Below are 5,341 nucleotides of genomic sequence, written 5' to 3'. Positions count from 1 at the left end.
TATATATATATATATACATATATATATATATATATATATATGGGAGAATGTACGAAAAACAACAACAGAAGAGGACAGGTGGTGTAAATAACAAAAGGATGTATTAGTATGACGCTCGGGAATACGGAAAGTCTTTGACGTTTCGAGCTACGCTCTTCAACAGAAAGAATACGGAGACAAGGAGAAAAACACGGAGAAAAAAAATTGAATAGTGTTCAGTCAACGGTCAATCTGAAAAAAAAAAATTAGGGCTCTATAGAAACCAATTTTTTATATATAAAGATGGAGGTGGAAATAGCACAGAAGTCTAAGACATTTCAATTTAAGAGGCAATTAAATAAAAATGATTTAAAAAATTATATTAAAAAATATTACCGGTTTTGGTGAATCTCATCTTATTAAATATCAGTAAAAATTTATAAAACATTAAAGTAAAAACAGTTTAACTTCTGTCTGGGGGTCAATAACATATCTGGAAATTTTTCGTATAGTTTGGTATAGAGTTGAAAGTATTAGAGAGTGAGAGAAGGGGGTTACCTCTTTTTTCACTCTCTAACACTTTGATAAGATGAGTTCCATCGAAGCTGGTAATATTTTCTTTATATAATTTTTAAAATCATTTTTATTAAATTGTCTCTTAAATTGAAATGTCTTAGACTTACTACTGTGCTATTTCTACCTTCATCTATTGTGTGTTTGTGCGTGTGTGTGTGTGTGTGTGTGTGTGTGTGTGTGTGAAGCCAACCAAAGATGCGCTAGTAACGTGAGCGCAACCAACACCCAAGCCTGGAAATACATCGGATCAATTGGGACGGCCTTCAAGCGAGGCCTGTACAACCGCAGGTAACTCTTACAGGATTCTAGAAGGATGATTTCTCACATCTCTGGCCAACCACTTGTGGTGCTTAAACGATTAAGGGAGCCCATACGACATGAAATGGAGAATCTTAGAGCGGTTGTGACTCTATGATAACGGGATCGAACACTGCAAGCTTTGCATAGCCGAGTGAGCCAGGATACTGAAAATCTCTCTGAAATATGGATCACTGAACACTCGCCAGAAACTTTACTGTCCTTGCATCCATTTCAACCACTACCAGCTGTAAACATGGGATTGCCCGATCTCTGATTAAGCCCCGAAAGGTCTTTACAATCTATAAGCAACCTAAGAGATAAATCATTTCTTCCCCCTTTTATGGCCCGCAAATATTACTAGGCTAAGGGGGGTAGTCCGTCCTTACTGATCTCGGACTATTTATTCTTTTGTGACAACTGACCAAATGACCGTAACGGATTCCTGCCTCCTAGAGGTGAATAATTGCATTAATCGTCGGCTTTAGTTTCTTTAAAGTATTATTGACTAGCATCGTGGTCACCCACACGGTCATCATCAAAAGTTTCTCCACCTCGCAATTATCAAGTCTAGAATTACTTGGACAGCAGTACTACCACCGGCAGACATAAAATCTCGAACAAACAACAAATACTACCAACTCATTAACACGAGCAGCAGCAACAGCACCAACGCTATCATACGACAACCGACACCAAAATACTCCGGAACTACACTGCAATCACCACAAACATCATAACCCCAACTACAACTACAAACTACAACAACCACCGCTGACATTATCGCTACGACCGCAGCTACAATTACGAAAGTCATCGCTAACGCAATTACCACGAGTACAACTATAATAACTACCACTAACACTACTACCACAACAATAATCACAGCTTCCGTGGTTATAATTTAAAACTAAAGCCTACGTTTGTATTTTCTAAGTTGACAGCCTGTATGCACTGAATGACACTGAGTACCACTGAGACGGTCGGTGGGCGGACACCTTTCCTCACAGATGTATCACATATTTTCAAATATTTATACATCCGTGTGAGTGAGTGTGTGTATGTGTGTGTGTGTGCGTGTGTGTGTGTGTGCTTGTGTCTATATGTGTGTATGCGCACAAACACACACACACACACACACGCACACCAAGAGAGAGAGAGCGAGAGCGAGAGAGAAACAGGAGAGAGAGAGAAAAAACAGGAGAGAGAGAAGAACAGCAGAGAGAGAGAAGTTACATCAAAGAAGAGAAATTATACAATACAAATAGCACAATATTATCATTAGAGGAAGGGACCAAATTAGAATCCGCTGTTATATTTTCACAATTAAATTTTCATAAAATTTTATTTTCTTTCACGTTGTGACTGTGTTTATTTGCTTTTGTATGAGTATTTAAAGATATACTTTGTTTATATTAAGTTTGCGGGGTGTCAGTGTCGTTACGGCGGCGGACAAAATTTCGAAGGGTATTCGAATTAAGGGCGGTGCGGGTAGCACCTTAACAAAATCCCTTCTTACCTAACTCCATTTATTTACACTTTTTTTTTCCTTTTCAGCCAGTAGTCTATGGCCATACTGCAGAACCGACCTACTTAATTTTGTAACAGATGAGCTTCTTACGAAACTTTTCATTTAAAGGATCACCTGATTTTCTGGAAATCTTATGCCCCGTAAGAGGAGAACATGCATGTTTATGTTCATATATATATATATATATGTAGGCATGTACATGTATGTGTGTATATATGCATATATATATATATATATATATATATATATATATGTACACACACACACACACATATATGCGCATATATTTATATATATGAATGCATATGTAAATAGACAGACAGTAGACAGACAGATAAATAGATAGATAGATAGATAGATAGATAGATAGATAGATAGATAGATAGTACAATAACTGACGCGCAGATAATCAAGAAACTAACCAAAATATTCGTTAGGACAAACATTAAAATGTAATAAAATAAATGAAAGTCCCGTATAACGTTGGCGATATTCAACATGAGACGTTAATATAAGTTTAACTTGTATCCAAACAATAAAGCTTTGCTCAACAAAAGACAGAGAACAGGTGCACCGACATTACCCTAAAGTTTTATAACTGGAGAGAACATCATATATGACCTTTGGATTTCGTACTAAGGACAACTTAATGTGTAGGCATGTAGTTAGAAATAGCTGTTTAAATCTCACTGAAATCACATAGTGCTGTTTTTAAAAATAGCATATTGGTGATTATGGGACTTCATACTCTAAGATTAAAAAAAAAAATAGAAAGAAAGACAAGATGGTCACAGCTGCAGCGTCTCCGAGCTATGATCAAAAGTGTTCTTGTATGCACATTCACCTGTTGCTCTCTCTCGGGAACTTAGTATCTAAGACCTCAATTTCTAATGTGTTCATTTTTCCTTATTTTTGTTTTAAGCAATTAGACAGCTGAGTGTTATTTGAGATAGATTTAACTGCCATTTCTAGCAGGTCTAATGCAGGTCTAATGAAGTCTAATAACTACGTCGGTCCCGTAAAATAATGAGTGTTTGAAATAATTAACGACACTGTAATTACTTTAATAGATTCATCGTCATATCAATGAGGAAAGCGGAGACGATGTTGCGGTTGCAGGAAAAATTTATTGGATAAGGCAATAGTCTATCGCAAGCACCATTCTCTGGAAGCATATTCCTTTAAACTTGGGTAAGAGCAGTACATTTTTTTAATTGTTATGTCTCAGTAGATCAAAGTATTTACCTGAAATATAACAACTACACGCTAATAAGCCAGCGTAGCGCAGAGAACAGATCTCACTGTTACCGGACAACCACGCATTAAGCCTATGATAAGTATTTTATTATAGATATTGAACTGTAATTTTTATAACGGACTGATATACTTTACTCTAGATTAACGGTTGTGGAGGCGCGTGGCTTAGTGGCTTGGGTATCAGCATCATGATCGTAAGATTGTGGTTTCGATTCCTGGACCGGGTGACGCTTTGTGTTCTTGAGCAAAACACTTCATTTCACGTTGCTCCAGTCCACTCAGCTGGCAAAAATGAGTAACGCTGCGATGGACTGGCGTCCCGTCCAGCTGGGGATCACATACGCCATTGGGGTGCAAGTTTTAAGGCTTTTTGTTTTGCTGGAAATTGTACCTTTTTATATACACGGTAATCATAAATAGAGAACTATTTCTTTCCCATTCAAATATTAATGGAAATTTGAGGTATATCTTTGTTGTTTGCATTCTGTAAGTTATTTGATTTCATTTCTCAACTTACGATTCGTTTCTGTTTAGCTTGTGGCAGTAGTTGTTGTTGCCGTTGATTTTGCTGTCGTTGTGATTGGGTCATAGCATATTATACATAACACGATACCAAGTTATTATTCACGTAAGTCTTGGTTTTTAGGTGTATTTAGCAGATATTGCTCAAGTAAAAGAGCTAAATGATATTATAAGGGCTAAAAAGTTCACTTGATGCTCTAAGTTTCGATTGCATCTACTTGCATTAATGTAATGCCAAGTATCTTGTCCTTCATAAGTTTATGTAGACTGCCCTCTACAACTGAGAGAATTGCCTAAGGTGCATTCAGTTTCTGTCTAACCCAACTTTATCACAATGCTGAGAAATCTTAAACAATGATTTCATCATGTACTCCATTTCCAGTTTACACTACACCTGTTATAATTTTTCTTAAATCTTACAATTTCTATTTCTAATAGCAGCTGTCTTTCTTTCGTTTTTGCTTTTCTTTCTGTCTTTTTCTTTCTACTTTTTTTTATTTATTTATTTCTATCTTTCTGGTTTCCTTTGTTTCTGCTTTTCTTTCTTTCACTTTCCCGTTCCCACAATGCCTCTCTTTATAAACATATTACTCCATCTTGCTCACTCCTACCAAATCTCTTTCCATCCCACCACCTCGCAACTCCTCTTCGTTTTCTTCTTTCTTCTCACTCTCACTAACAATAATACCCCACCCCATAAATATTTAACTCTAACTCACTGTTATATATTTAGCATTATCCATCTGCAAAACACATTATCACTTCTGTTAAGTCATTATCACTCTAAAGCAAACATTAAACTTTAAACGTATCATCTACAATTTACCGTAAAAAAACTCATTTTAAACGTGCATCTTTATCGCAAATACCATCATCATCATCATTACCATCATCCCACTCCTGCCTCCTCCCTCACCACCACTATTATCTTCTTCCCCACCACCGCTGCCGTCGACACTCTTTTCATCATCAGCAGGAGCAGTAATATCCCTAGGAGTAGCTGTGTGGTAAGTAGCTTGCTTGCGAAACACATAGTTCCGGGTTCAGTCCAACTGCATGGCACCTTCGGCAAGTGTCTTCTACTATAGCCTCGGACCGACCAAAGCCTTGTGAGCGGATTTGGTAGACGGAAACTGAAAGAAGCCCGTCGTATTTATGTTTGTATATATATATATATAT

The sequence above is a fragment of the Octopus bimaculoides genome, chromosome 10 (genome assembly GCF_001194135.2).
Source record: "Octopus bimaculoides isolate UCB-OBI-ISO-001 chromosome 10, ASM119413v2, whole genome shotgun sequence".
NCBI lineage: Eukaryota > Metazoa > Mollusca > Cephalopoda > Octopoda > Octopodidae > Octopus > Octopus bimaculoides.
This window is presented reverse-complemented; position numbering follows the sequence as displayed.